The sequence below is a fragment of the Rhinopithecus bieti genome, unplaced genomic scaffold (assembly GCF_001698545.2).
Source record: "Rhinopithecus bieti isolate Rb0 unplaced genomic scaffold, ASM169854v2 scaffold_15776, whole genome shotgun sequence".
Classification (NCBI taxonomy): Eukaryota; Metazoa; Chordata; class Mammalia; order Primates; family Cercopithecidae; genus Rhinopithecus; species Rhinopithecus bieti.
In genome coordinates, this window is record NW_016808836.1 from 1,357,771 (window position 1) to 1,372,691 (window position 14,921).

At 47.9% G+C, this 14,921-nt stretch overlaps 1 long non-coding RNA gene across 1 annotated transcript; it reads left to right on the top strand.

The window, feature by feature from the left end:
* The first annotated feature begins 1,752 nt into the window (after positions 1 to 1,752).
* Positions 1,753 to 3,439, top strand: LOC108539013 (uncharacterized). Its single transcript, XR_001888254.1, has 5 exons — positions 1,753 to 1,802; positions 1,910 to 1,963; positions 2,073 to 2,147; positions 2,241 to 2,340; positions 3,321 to 3,439. It is a non-coding gene; the product is annotated as an uncharacterized LOC108539013 (long non-coding RNA).
* The last annotated feature ends 11,482 nt before the right edge of the window (positions 3,440 to 14,921 follow it).

Consider the following 14,921-nt stretch of genomic DNA (forward strand, 5'->3'; position numbering starts at 1 on the left):
AGCTCAAACAATTCTCCTGCCTCACCCTCCGGAATAACTGGGACCACAGGCATGTGCCACCACGCCCGGCTAATTTTGTATTTTTTTTTAGTAGAGACGGGGTTTCACCATGTTGGACAGGCTAGTCTCTATCTCCTGACCTTGTGATCCACCTGCCTTGGCCTCCCAAAGTGCTGGGATTACAGGCGTGAGCCACTGCGCCTGGCCCCTAATTTTTTAATTTTTTGTAGAGACGGGGTCGGGGATGGGATGCGGGGGCAGTATCACTATGTTGCCCAGGCTGTTCTTGAACTCCTAGATTCAAGCAGTCCTCCTGCCTCAGGCTCCCAAAGAGCTGGGATTACAGGTGTGAGCCGCCGTGCCCAGCCTGTGTCTTTCCTTTCCCAGAGTGTTGTGTGTTTCTCCTTCTCCCTATCTCGGTTCCCTCATCTCTGGCCTCTTCCTTTCTCTCCATCTTCTCTTTTCTGTCTCTTTCTCTGACTCAATGGATTCATGGATTTATGTATTCATTCATTCATTTGACAACTACTTCTTCAGCACCCACCATGTTCCAGGCCCTATTGGCATCAGGGACACAGCAGTGAACAAGACAGAGATCCCTGTCCTTGTGGCTCCCACAGGCTGGTGTGGAGGGGCAAGCAATAAACAATAATATGACCCCTGGAAAATGATCTCATATGTGAGGAGGTGATACATACTGTGAACAAAAGGCATTTTGGGGGGTTGCAGTTTTAGCTGGGGTGGTCAGGAAGGCCTCACTGAGAAGGGGATATATGAGAGAAGCCCTGAAGGAAAGAGAAAAGGAGTTGTGTGGATGCTGTGGGGAGAGCATTCGGCTGAGGGAACTTCCAGTGCAAAGGCCCTGAGGCAGGGCATACCTGGGGTGTTGAAAGATGAGCTAGGGGCCAGGCCTGTAATCCCGGCACTTTAGGAGACCGAAGCTGGTAGATCACTTGAGGCCAGGAGTTCGAGACCAGCCTGGGCAACATGGTGAAACCCCATCTCTACAAAAAATTCAAAAATTAGCTGGGTGTGATGGTGCATGTCTGTAATCCCAGCTACTTGGGAAGCTGAGGTGGGAGAATCGCTGGAACCCACGAGGTGGAAGGTTGCAGTGAGTCGAGATCACACCACTGCTCTCTAGCCTGGGCGACACAGCAAGACTCTGTCTCAAAAAAAAAAAATACTGGGCACGGTGGCTCACGCCTGTAATCCCAGCACTTTGGGAGGCCCAGGCAGGTGGATCATGAGGTCAGGAGATCGAAACCATTCTGGCCAACATGGTAAAACCCTGTCTCTATTAAAATACAAAAAAATTAGCCAGGCGTGGTAGGGGTCGCCCGTAGTCCCAGCTACTTGGGAGGCAGAGGCAGAAGAATGGCGTGAATCCAGGAGGCAGAGGTTGCAGTGAGCCGAGATCATGCCACTGCACTTCAGCCTGACAACAGAGTGAGACTCCGTCTCAAAAAAAAAAAAAAAAAAAAGAGAGAGAGAGAGAAAGAAAGATGAGCTAGGGGCTTCTGTGGCTGGCACAGGGTGAATGAGCTGGGGAGAAGATGGGGACAGAGGGGTGAGAAGGCAGATCCTGTGGTGGCTTGCAGGCCATGGGACGGACTGGTTTTTCTCCTGCGTGAGATGGTGCTGCTTCAGGGTTCTGAACAGGGGAGGAAAATGATCTAACTCAGGTGTTCATAGGATCCCCTGAGCTGGGGAAGATACTGATGCGGTGTCTTCCCTGGTCTCTCTCTAACTTTCTCCTCCTGCTCTTGGCCTCCAGTGGCCTCTGAAGCTATAGCCTTCGGGTGAGTCGTTTTGGCTTTGGAGGTAGGGGGAGCCTGAGGCAGGAAGACTGGGAGGAGTCCCTGTTTCCCCTCCCCTGCGACTGCATGACCCCATCTCCTGCCCTCAGTACATTCTACTGAAAAACAGCCTGGAGCAGCAATTTCCAAATCACCTACTCTTTGTAAGTGTGTGGGGGTCCTGGGGGAGACGGGAGTGGTCAGGGATCTGAGATCCCCAAAGGACTTGGAGGGGAGATCTTAGCCTCCCCTACCCCCGCCATCTCCTCCCAGGAGGAGGACAGAGCTGCCCAGGCTACAGGGGAGTTTGAGGTGTTTGTGAACGGGAGACTGGTCCATTCCAAGAAGGTGATTCTGTGTAAGGGACTGGGACAGGGAGGCGGGGTGGTGCTGAGGTCCTGGGGGTGGGAGACCTGTGTGCTTTCTCCCCTCTGTACCCAGAGGGGTGATGGCTTTGTGAACGAGTCCGGGCTGCAGAAAATTGTGAGCGTTATCTATGAGGAGATCAAGAAAAGGTAGCCGGCAAGGGGTGGAGCTGGAGGTGAGCGGGGAGCTCCCAAGGCTGTGGTGGGAGGGATGGGGGCTGGGTAGGAGGATGGGGCGGGGCTGTGTCTCACTCCTGATCCTAGCTCAGCCAGTCTTCACTGTTAGAATCATGACAAGTCACCTACACCCTTTTCTGAGCCTCAGTTTCCTCATCTGTAAGACCCTGGGGTAGGACTGTGTTCAGTGAGTTTGAAAAATAGCAAGGAGGCAGGGCGCAGTCCTAGCACTTTGGGTGGCTGAAATGGCAGATCACTTGAGCCCAGGAGTTCGAGACCAGCCAGGGCAACATAACGAGACTCTGTCTCTACAATCAATCAATCAATCAATCAATAAGTAAATTAGCTAGGCACAGTGGCTCACGCCTATAATTCCAGCACATTGAAAGCCTGAGGTGGGTGGATTGCTTGAGCCCAGGAGTTAGAGGCTGCAATGAGCTCTGACTGGGCCACACTCTAGCTTGGATGACAGAGCAAGACCCTGTCTCTACAAGAAAAAAAAAAGGGGGACGGGCACGGTGGCTCAAGCCTGTGATCCCAGCACTTTGGGAGGCTGAGGTGGGCGGATCACGAGGTCAGGAGATCGAAACCATCCTGGTTAACACAGTGAAACCCTGTCTCTACTAAAAATACAAAAAATTAGCCAGGCGTGGTGGTGGGCGCCTGTAGTCCCAGCTACTAAGGAGGCTGAGGCCAGAGAATGGAGTGAACCTGGGAGGCGGAGCTTGCAGGGATCCAAGATCGCACCACTGCACTCCAGCCTGGGGTCAGAGCGAGACTCCGTCTCAAAAAAAAAAAACAAAAAAATAAAAAGAAGGAAAAGAAAACATAGTGAGGAAACTAGAATGAGCATTGTAGTTCATGGAAAACAGTAGGACAGTGCCTGAGGCATGGTAAACCCTATATAAACACTTATTTTTATGGAGCTGTCATTGTTATTGTTATTTTAATTTTTTTTCTCTCTTCTCTCCCATCTTAGGAGTCTCAGCCGGATGATGAGAAGGGCTGAAATGTTGCCAAGTCAGGTCCTTTTCTGATGGTGGTTGGGGCTGGGGTGAGCTCAGGGAGGGGGAAGAGGAGAATACATGCAGAGTCTGCCCCCCTGTGTCTGGTCTGACTGTGTCTGCTGTCGCCACACTCACCTCTGAGGTCTGTGGAAGTCACCTGCTGCACTGCTCCCAGCATCTCCGATATTCTAGCCCCAGGGGTGGGAGGGAGGAGGAGCTTGGAAGGCTAGTCCTGTGGCTCCAGTCCTCTAGCCTCCACTCCTCTTGCTGCTGAGGCCAGTTTGTTTCTTTGGTGGCTTCGTCATTTCTCATGCCCTGGTTCCAGATATATTTTGAAAACCTTCCATCTTATTGGCATTTACTGGGGTTGTGAGGGAAACAGGGATGGCAGTCAGTCTCAAACCCTTGACACTCCAAACTCGATTATGCTCCACGGTCCACTTTCTAAACCTGTAAGATCTATGTTCCAGCCTGGGCAACATAGTGAGACCCCAACTCTGTAAAAAAATAAAAAATTAGCCAGGTGTGGTGGTGTGTCCCTGTGGTGGTCCCAGCTATTTGGGAGGCTGAGGCAGGAGGATGGCTTGAGCCCAGGAGGCTGCAGTGAGCCATGATGATGCCACTGTATTGCAGCCTGGGAAACAGAATGAGACCCTGTTTCAAAAAAAAAAAAAGGAAAAAACCCATAGGTTTTAGAATGACAGTGTTGTAGGGAGTGTCTCTGTGAGCGGGGGCTGGGGGGAGGCATTTTCACATTCACTGGACATTATGGGCTCTCTACTCTGCACCTGGCATGGTGGGGTCAGTGGTCACATGCCAGGAGGTCAAGGGCACAGACAGGAGGGACTCAGACTCTACCACTTAGTTGCTGTGTGACCACCAACAAGGGATTCCACCTCTCTGAGCCTCAGTTTCCTCCTCCATAAAATGGATGTCATAGCACTATTTAACTCGTGGAATTTTTTGATAATTACATACTAAATTATGCTTGGGAAGGGATTAGCAGAAGGCTTATCACAGAATTAGTAGGTTTCAGTTAGTAGTTGATTTCGGTTAGGAGTGCTTTTGCCTGCAAGTAACAGCAGACTTGACTGCCAATGTCTCATACAGTAGAAAACACAAATTCTGTTTTGTTTCTTTGTTTTTTGAGATGGAGTCTGGCTCTGTCACCCAGGCTAGAGTGCAATAGCGTAATCTTGGCTTACTGCAACCTCTGCCTCCTGGGTTCAAGCGATTCTCCTGCCTCAGCTTCCCGAATAGCTGGGATTACAGGCATAAACCACCACACCCAGCTAATTTTTTTTTTTGTTGTTGTTTTGTTTGTTTGTTTGTTTTTTGAGACAGAGTATCGCTCTGCCCCAGCGCTGGAGTGCAGTGGCCGGCAGTCTCAGCTCACTGCGCAAAGCTCCGCCCTCCTGGGGTTTCACGGCGCATTTCTCCTTGCCTCAGCGGCCTCCCAGTAGCTGCGGCACTTACAGGCGCCCGGCCCACCCTCGGGGCCGCAGCTAATTTTTTGCTATTTTGTTTGGATTAGAGACGGCGCGTTTCACCGTGTGTAGCCAGGATGGTTCGATCTCCCTGGACCTCGGTGTATCCCCGCTGCCTCGGGCCTCCCAACAGTGCCTCCGTGGATTATAGCGCGCTGTTGAGGCGGCACCCCCCGCCGGCCCCGGCCAGTGCGCCTAATTTTTGTATTTTTTACTTGAGTACGAGATGGGTTTTGCCATGTTACAGCTGGTCTCAAAGCGCCTGACCTCAAGTGATCCACCCACCTCAGCCTCCCAAATCTGACTTACAGGCATGAGCCACCCGCCCCCACCTGATTTCAACACCTCACAGGTTAATATGCTGGCCCTGTACAATGATATGCTGGTGTGAGCAGGAAATAATTTATCATGTCTGTCAAGACAGACTGCTGGAGGTTAGGGGAAAGTCCCAGAACATACATGGGGTTTGTCTCAGTGAAATCTGTATGTGTCAAGTAGTATAAAACATGAGAGGATATTTCCTATGTGAAAGATACTTTCCACCCCCTACAGTTAGGGAATTGCTTTCTTTTGTTTTGTTTTGAGACAGAGTCTCTCTCTGTCGCCCAGGCTGGAGTGTAGTGGCACAATCTCGGTTCACTGCAGCCTTGAACTCCTGGGCTCAAGTGATGCTCCCACGTCAGCCTCCCAAGTAGCTGGGGTTACGGGCACGTGCAACCATGCCAGGCTAATGATTTTGTTTTTTGAGACAGAGTCTCACTCTGTCCCCCAGGCTGGAGTGCAGTGGCGTGATCTCAGATCACTGCAACCTCTGCCTCCCGAGTTCAAGCCATTCTCCTGCCTCAGCCTCCTCCTGAGTAGCTGGGACTACAGGCACGCACCACCATGCCCAGCTATTTTTGTATTCTTAATAGAGAAGGGGTTTCACCATGTTGGTCAGGCTGGTCTCGAACTCCTGACCTCGTGATCCGCCTGCCTCGGCCTTCCAAAGTGCTGGAGTTTCAGGCGTGAGCCACTGTGCCCAGCAGGCTAATGATTTTTGTATTTTTAGTAGAGACGGGGGTCTCCTCCTGTTGCCCAGGCTGGTCTTGAACTCCTGGGCTCAAGCAATTCACCTGCCTTGGCCTTCCAAAGTGCTGGGATTACAGACGTGAGGCACCACGCCTGGCCAGGGATTTGCTCTAATCACACTTTTATGAACTTGGTGATACCATCCTGGTTCAGAATGCCTAACATACCTGATAAAATAGTTTTATTTTTTATTTTTTTGAGACAGAGTCTCGCCCTGTCACCCAGGCTGGAGTGCAATGGCATGATCTCAGCTTACTGCAACCTCCGCCTCCCGGGTTCAAGTGATTCTCCTGCCTCAGCCTCCTGAGTAGCTGGGATTATAGGTGTGTGCCACCACACTGGGCTAATTTTTTGTATCTTTAGTAGAGACAGGGTTTCACCATGTTGGCCAGGCTGGTCTCCAACTCCTGACCTCGTGATCCACCCACCTTGGCCTCCCAAAGTGCTGGGATTACAGGCATGAGCCACCGTGCCTGGCCTAAAATATTTTAAAAGTATTTTTAATGCAAAATTGAGCTGGTGGGAAGGTAAGGGAACTCCTGGACTCCAGAAATCTTATAGAAATATAAATCTAGAAGTGTTTGGTGTTGGAGTTGGTACTTGCTATGAGGAGATCTGCTAATTTTGATGACGAGAACCTGCATGACTCAAAATGTGAAGGGAAAAGACAGAACCCAAGGCCCAAGCAGGATGAGATGCCAGAGTGGAGACCACGTGGATGCTGGGAACCCCAGGAGGCAGTACCCTCCAGTGGGTAGGATGGGAAAAAATGCCCCTCACAGAGGTAGGCGGTTGGGGTGATTAGCAATCTCCACCTTGTTAGTGAGCAAATGATTGAAAGAAAGCCTTCTGGGCTGGGCGCGGTGGCTCAAGCCTGTAATCCCAGCACTTTGGGAGGCCGAGGTGGGTGGATCACGAGGTCAGGAGATCAAGACCATCCTGGCTAACATGGTGAAACCCCATCTCTACTAAAATACAAAAAAATTAGCCGGGCGTGGTGGTGGGCGCCTGTAGTCCCAGCTACTAAGGAGGCTGAGGCAGGAGAGTGGCGTGAACCCGGGAGGCGGAGCTTGCAGTGAGCCGAGATCGCCCCACTGCACTCCAGCCTGGGCGACAGAGCGAGACTCCGCCTCAAAAAAAAAAAAAAAAAAAGAAAGAAAGCCTTCTGTTAATAAGCCTGCACTCACACAAATTTGGGAGCTAAATTCCCACCATCTGACAAGTCCAAAATTTCATCTAAATTAATGTGTAGTTAGGAATGTTCCCAAGTACATGTTAACATTAAACAGAAGTCAACTAAAGAAGATGCTGAACCATTTCCCAAGTAGTTCCCAAAGATAACGTTTTGAGGAACACGAGTTAGGCATGAAAAGGAGCGGGGCATGGTGGCTCACACCTGTAATCTCAGCACTTAGAGAGGCAGAGGCAGGAGGATGGCTTGAGGCCAGGAGTTCAAGACCGGCCTGGGCAACATAGGGAGACCCTGTCTCTACAAAAAATACAAAACTTAGCACAGCATGGTGGCATGTGCCTGTAGTCCCGGCTACTCAGGAAGCTGAGGCTGGAGGATTGCTTGAGCCCAGGAGGTCGAGGCTGCAGTGAGCCGTGATTGTGCCACTGCACTCCAGCCTGGGCGATAGATTGAGACCCTGTCTCAAAAAAGGAAAAAAAAAAATTGTTGTTAACATAAAAGTCATTAAAGTAAAAAACAATATTAGATATTGTCGTATAGTAGAGAATTCGGTTGGCCTTTGTGTCCAGTTGCTGGGAGGGGCTCTTTAAATCCTTGGCATTTCCCAAGTGATAGGGGTGTCACTTAGTGTCACCCACCATTAACATGGTGGGCCCTTTGGACAATACTTGATAGGTTTTTTTTTTTTGAGGTGGAGTCTCACTCTGTTGCCCAGGCTGGGGTGCAATGGTGTGATCTCGGCTCACTGCAACCTCCGCCTCCTGGGTTCAAGCGATTCTCTTTCCTCAGCCTCCCAAGTAGCTGGGTCTACAGGTGCACACCGCACGCCCAGCTAATTTTTTTTTTTTTTTTTTGTATTTTGGTACAAACAGTTTCACCGTGTTGCTCAGGCTGGTCTCGAACTCCTGACCTCAGGCAATCCGCCTGCCTTGGCCTCCCAAAGTGCTAAAATTACAGGCGTGAGCCACCGTGCCTGGCCCATACTTGATAGTTTAGACTCAAAAGGTGACTAACGGTTCACTTCTTGTTTATAGTAATTAGGTGAATCAGAATGGTGGCTGTCAGTGACAGAAGGGCCACCATGAGATTATGAGAAAACTGCACTTTGAGCCATGTGGTATCAGCTTGACAGTCTGGGAGGGGAAGGAAGCTGGAGATTGAGTTCAGTTCCATGACCAATGATCCAGTCAATCACGTCTGCATGATAAAACCCTAATAGGCTGGGTGCGGTGGCTCATGCCTGTAATCCCAGCACTTTGGGAGGCCGAGGCGGGTGGATCACGAGGTCAGGAGATCGAGACCATCCTGGCTAACACGGTGAAACCTCGTCTCTACTAAAATACAAAAAATTAGCTGGGTGTGGTGGTGGGCGCCTGTAGTCCCAGCTACTTGGGAGGCTGAGGCAGGAGAATGGCTTGAACCTGGGAGGCGGAGCTTGCAGTGAGCGGAGATCGTGCCACTGCACTCCAGCCTGGGCGACAGGGCAAGACTCCGTCTCAGAATAAATAAAAATAAAACCCCAATAAAATACTTTGTGCACGGTTGCCCGGGTAGTTTTTCCAGCTAGGAATACTCTGCATATCACCACAAATCCATGAGCCAGAAAACTGGTGTGTTCTGCCTCCACACGGAGAGGACATGGACACTGCATTGGGACCCTCCCAGACCTCTCGCCATGTGTGTCTTTCTTGGCTAATCCTGATTTTATCTTTTTTTTTTTTTTTTTTGGCTATAGTAAAACTATAAAATCATAGCACTTTCCCCAGTTCTGTGAGTCACTCTAGTGAATTATTGACCCTGAGGAGGAGTGGGAACCCTCTCAATTTGTAGACAGTTGGTCAGGAGTAAGGAGGTCTGGGAATCTCAGAGCTTGTGGCTGGTGTCTGGAGTGAGGACAGCCTTGTGGAAGACTGAGTCCTTAAACCTGCGGAGACTGATGTTAACTCCGGGTAGTTAGTGTCAGAATTGCATCATAGACATAAAGTAGTAACTACAGAATAATAAATGTTTTAATTGGGCAGGAGGGCGATATGATTCAAAACTGTATGTACCTATTAACAGCTTCAAAATACATTAAGCAGCCGGGCGCGGTGGCTCACGCCTGTAATACCAGCACTTTGGGAGGCCGAGGTGAGTGGATCACGAGGTCAGGAGTTCGAGACATGCCTGACCAACATGGTGAAACCCTGTCTCTTACTAAAAATATGAAAATTAGCCAGGCCTGGTGGCACCCACCTGTAATCCCAGCTACTCAGGAGGCTGAGACAGGAGAAACACTTGAACCCAGGAGGCGGAGGTTGCAGGAGCCAAGATCCCGCCATTGCACTTGAGCCTGGGCAACAGAGTGAGATTCCGTCTCAAAAACAAAACAAAAACAAAATACATTAAGCAAAAGCTGAGAGAACTATAGTTCACGTTATAATGCTAAATTGACAAATATATCTTAATTGGAGACAGGTGAAACTGACAAAAAGATGAAGGGGTGGCCTGCCCCTCCACACTTGTGGGTGTTTCTTGTTACGTGGAACGAGAGACTTGAGAAAAGGAATAAGACACAGAGACAAAGTATAGAGAAAGAAAAGCGGGGCCCAGGGGACCAGCGCTCAGCTTAGAGAGGACCCACGCCGGCACCGGCCTCTTGAGTTCCCTTAGTATTTAGTTGAATAATTATCTTTACCATCAAAAAGATAAGGGAGTTGGCTGACAATAGGATCATGTAGGGGGAGGAAATCACAGAAGACATAATGAACCAAAATCCTTGTAACATGAATAAGTTTTAAAGGAAAATGCTGTGCCTTGAGATGCATATGGCAACATCTCCATAAGCCTTTTCAGTATTGCTCCAGCCAGCCCCACCTTAATTCCTAAGCGGTTTTCTCTTGCCTCAGTAAACAAAGCACACAATGGGTTTTTACCCGGAGATGTTCCATTGCCAGGGACGGGAGGAATTTTTAACGCAAGCTGCCTTCAGGTACTTGTTTAACAAAGACATCCTGCACAGCCCAAAATCCATTAAACCTTGAGTCACCACAGCCCATATTTCTTGCAAGGACAAGGTTGGGGTTAGGGTCACAGATTAACAGCATTTCAAATACAGAACTAAATGGAGTCTCTTAGGTCTACTTCCTTCTATATAGACACAGTAACAGGCTGATCTCTCTTTCTTTTCCCCACAAAAATTCAGGAGGTAGAAGAGTATGTAGAACATAAACCACAAGCCTGATCTAATGAACAAATGTATATAATTGTACCCAACAATTGGAGAATACCCTTCTGCACAAATGAAATGTTTACAAAATGTGACAAGGTGTTGTGCCATAAAGCCTCCATAAATTTTAAATTATCTGCATCATTCAAACCACATTCTCTGACCACTGTGTACTTAAGTCAGAAATCAGTAACAAAAGAAACATAAAAACCTGAACACCTTTAGGAATTAAGAAACACACTTCTGGCCGGGCGTGGTGGCTCAAGCCTGTAATCCCAGCACTTTGGGAGGCCAAGACGGGCGGATCACGAGGTCAGGAGATCGAGACCATCCTGGCTAACACGGTGAAACCCCGTCTCTACTAAAAGTACAAAAAACTAGCCGGGCGAGGTGGCGGCGCCTGTAGTCCCAGCTACTCGGGAGGCTGAGGCAGGAGAATGGCATGAGCCTGGGAGGCGGAGCTTGCAGTGAGCTGAGATCCGGCCACTGCACTCCAGCCTGGGTGACAGAGCGAGACTCCGTCTCAAAAAAAAAAAAAAAAAAAAAAAAAACACTTCTTAATAACTCAGTGGTTGAAACAAAGATAATAACAATTGGGACTGATTTTAGCTAAATAATAAAATATGTACATAAACTTACAGGTTTCAACTAAAATGGTACTCAGGAGGAATTTTATTACCTGCCTTAAATGGTTGTAACAGAAAAGATGGGTGAAACTTGATTAACTGAAAATCCAGCTTAAGTTAAATATTTAAAAAGGCAGCCAGGGCCGGGCATGGTGGCTCATGCCTATAATCCCAGCACTTTGGGAGGTCGAAGTGGGTGGATCACCCGAGGTCAGGAGTTTGAGACCCGCCTGACCAACATGAGGAAACCCCATCTCTACTAAAAATACAAAAATTAGCCGGATGTGGTGGTGGGCGCCTGTAATCCCAGCTACTCGGGAGGCTGAGGTAGGAGAATTGCCTGAACCTGGGAGGCGGAGGTTGCAGTGAGCTGGGACGTTGCCACTGCACTCCAGCCTGGGCGACAAAGCAAGACTCTGTCTAAAGAGTGATACTCTGTCTAAAAAAAAAAAAAAAAAAAAGGCAGCCAGGCCTGGTGGTTCATGCTTGTAATCCTAGCACTTTGGGAGGCTGAGATGGGGGGATCACTTGAGGCCAGGAGTTCAAGACCAGCCTGGTCAAGGTAGGAAGACCTCATCTCTCTCAACAATACAAAATTAAATTTTTTTTTTAAAGGCACTGCAGCCTAAGCAACAGAGTGAGACCTTGTCTCAAAACAAAACACAAAAACAAACAAACATAAAAAGGGATCCAAATAAACTGAAAAAAAAAAAGGGCAGGTAATGACAAAGGCACAAATTAAGAAAACAAAAATAATAAGTTTAAACAGTTAAAATTTCTTTAAAACTGAGAAATCTCTCCTGAGGTTGAAATTTTAAAACAGAGAAAGCAATATATAAACAAATACTATTTGGAAAAGAGTTCCTCTTCTTTCTGCTAGGGAAGCCAGTGTGTATTTTCCTTGGGGCTGATCTCCTCAGGGAAGGAGACTCAGGCCACAGACACCACTGTCGGTGGAAGGACAGCCCCACTGACTTCTGGCTGTTTCATACCAGCATTGTAGAAAAAGCGCAGTGAGGATCAAGCCTACTTTATAGAGAAAACTCTGGGGAAATTTTACATAGGCTACAAATTCCAGACATTGTACAATATTCTTTGTTTAGTAACTTCCTTCTGCCACCAACAGGTGGGGAGACAGGCACATATTCAGAAAAGAGGCAAAATAAGCCAGAAAGTGCTACATCATCCAGGCTGGAGTGCAATGGTACAATCTTGGCTCACTGCAACTTCCGCCTCCTGGGTTCCAGCGATTCTCCTGCCTCAGCCTCTCGAGTAACTAGGATTACAGGTGCATGCCACCATGCCTGGCTAATTTTTGTATTTTTAGTAAAGGCGGGGTTTCACCATGTTGGCCAGGATGGTCTCGAACTCCTGACCTCAGGTTATCTGCCTGCCTCGGCCTCCCAAAGTGTTGCGATTACAGGCGTGAGCCACTGGAACTGGCCTTTTTTTTTTTTTGAGACAGTCTTGCTCTGTTGCCCAGACTGGAGTGCAGTGGTGGGATCTTGACTCACTGCAAACTCCACCTCCCAGGTTCAAGCAATTCTCCTGCCTCAGCCTCCTGAGTAGCAGGGATTACAGGAGTGCCCCACCACATCCAGGTAATTTTTGTATTTTTAGTAGAGATGGGGCCTAGACCATCTTGGCCAGGCTGGTCTTGGATTCCTGACCTCAAGCGATTCACCTGCCTCGGCCTCCCAAAGTGCTGGGATTACAGGCGTAAGCCATGGTATCTGGCCCAGAAATGCTGTATTCTAAGTCAGTAGAGAAATGCTAATACTCGGGTCAGTACCCTACAAACTCTATGGATTTTATCTCACAAGAAAAAGAAAATTATCAATGAACTAGTCTCCCAAAAAGCATTAGCCCTGAATGGTTTTCAGAATAAAAATCTGTGAAACATTAAAAACCAGGTAATTCCAATGTCAGCTTTTTTCAGAGCAGGGAAAAAATAAAATACTTCCATACTCTTCATATGAAATGATATCTATGAAATACAGTTGATCCAAATACTGCAAAGGTTGATAAACTAGAAACTAATTTCACTTATGAATTCTAATAAAAAAATCTTAAATAAAAATTTTATTTTATTCCATAAAATACAATGGAATTCAGTATCACACTAAGGAATGTATCATGTCTAAGTGAGGGGCATTTCAAATGCAAGGACCATTACTACAAAACCTATGAACATAATTTAACATATTAATATATCATGGGAGAAAAGAGATCCATAAACGCGGATCTGACCTTTAACAAAATTCTCTATCAGCCGGGCGCAGTGGCTTATGCCTGTAATCCCAGCACTTTGGAAAGCTGAGGCGGGTGAATCGCCTGAGGTCAGGAGTTCCAGAACAGCCTGGCCAATGTGGTAAAGCCCCATCTCTACTAAAAATACAGAAATTAGCCGAGTGTGGTGGTGTGCACCTGTAATTCCAGCTACTCGGGAGGCCGAGGCAGGGGAATCGCTTGAACCTGGGAGGCAGAGGTTGCAGTGAGCCAAGATGGTGCCACTGTACTCCAGCCTGGGTGACAAAGCGAGACTGTCGTAAAAAAAAAAAAAAAAGAATGAGGTAAATCTATTGTTCTTTGTAGATGATATGATTGTATACCAAAGAAAAGCTAGTGCAAATAATAAGAGAATAGAGTAAGTTTAATAGAGCACCAAAAAAAAAAAAAAAAAACAAACCAGCATTCAAATTTACACACCACAAAACCTCAGTCACAATAGCCATAAACAACGAACAAAACCAAACAAACCTTGGAATTTTTTTTTTTTTTTTTGAGACGGAGTCTTGCTCTGTTGCCCAGGCTGGAGTGCAGTGGGGAGATCTCAGCTCACTGCAAGCTCCGCCTCCCGGGTTCATACCATTCTCCTGCCTCAGCCTCCCGAGTAGCTGGGACTACAGGCGCCCGCCACCACATCTGGCTAATTTTTGTATATTTAGTAGAGATGAGTTTCACCATATTGGCCAGGATGGTCTCAATCTCTTGACCTTGTGATCCGCCCGCCTCGGGCTCCCAAGGTGCTGGGATTACAGGCGTGAGCTACACCCCGCCCCATGACTCTCTAAGTCTGGAAACCACAAAAGAAATAAACTGAATATACACAGCTACATTAAACATTTTTCTGCATGGCAAAAGGATCACAGCAGTCTGAACTGCTGTAAACTATATCCCATGTCATCACAAAGGGCTAATTTCTTTAGTGACTGACACATAACTTATTAAAAAATAAGAATATGGACAGGTAGTTCACTGAGAAGTGAAAACAAATGGCTCTTAAGCATTTGAAAACATGCATCCTCACTCATAATTAGAGAGATTCAAATTAAAACTACAGTAAGAAACCATCTTTTACTGTCAGATGCTTCCAAAACTGTCAGATTGGCCAGGCTGTGGAGAAAGAGGCACAACTAGCCCTGGCTGAATGGAAGGTAAACTGGTCAAGCCCCAAGGACAGCACTCTGGTGACACATTAAAAATACCAAAGTGGGGCCGGGTGCGTTGGCTCATGCCTGTAATCTTAGCATTTTGGGAGGCTGAGGCGGGCAGATCATGAGGTCAGGAGTTCGAGACCAGCCTGGTCAACATGGTGAAACCCTGTCTCTAAAAAAATACAAAAATTAGCTGGGCGCAGTGGTGCACCTGTAGTCTCAGATACTCGGAGGCTGAGGCAGGAGAATCACTTGAACCCAGGAAGTAGAGGTTGCAGTGAGCCAAGATGGTGCCACTGCACTCCATTCTGGGCGACAGAGTGAGACTCTCAGAAAGAAAAAATAAAAACAAACAAAAAAACAAGGTGGCTGGGCGCGGTGGGTCACGCCTTTAATCCCAACACTTTGGGAGGCTGAGGCGGGCAGATCACGAGGTCAGGAGATCAAGACCATCCTGGCTAACACGGTGAAACCCTGTCTTTATTAAAAATACAAAAAGTTGGCCGGGCGCGGTGGCTCAAGCCTGTAATCCCAGCACTTTGGGAGGCCGAG